Here is a 270-nt window from a genome sequence, read left to right as displayed (position 1 = left end):
CCCTGCACCTCGCTGGCTGGCGGCACCCACCCCGGGGAGACGGACGAACTCGGGCAACTTGTGCCGCTGGCAGGAGGCGGCAGCCCCTGCTCGCCCGCCGGCGCGGCCGCTGGGGCCAGGGGGAGAAGTCACCTGAGGGGCAGCGCGCCGGGGGCGGGCGGGCAAACTGCCCTGGCGGCTCCCAAGCGGAGAGCCACCCCCGATCCTTCCCGGCCTGAGCAGCAGCCGGGGCTAAGGCTGTCCTCCCTCAGACTCCGCGGCTATGGCTGC

General features: G+C 75.2%; 1 protein-coding gene across 2 annotated transcripts in view; it reads right to left on the bottom strand.

Annotated features, from left to right (window-relative positions):
- Nucleotides 1-270, bottom strand: part of STK38L (serine/threonine kinase 38 like) — a 48,687-nt gene that overhangs the window by 48,062 nt on the left and 355 nt on the right. The gene's annotated exons all lie outside the window — the stretch shown is intronic.

The sequence above is a fragment of the Haliaeetus leucocephalus genome, unplaced genomic scaffold (genome assembly GCF_000737465.1).
Source record: "Haliaeetus leucocephalus isolate CR32 unplaced genomic scaffold, Haliaeetus_leucocephalus-4.0 Scaffold170, whole genome shotgun sequence".
NCBI lineage: Eukaryota > Metazoa > Chordata > Aves > Accipitriformes > Accipitridae > Haliaeetus > Haliaeetus leucocephalus.
The sequence above is the reverse complement of the archived record's forward strand: the minus strand, read 5'-3'. Positions and strand labels throughout refer to the sequence as shown.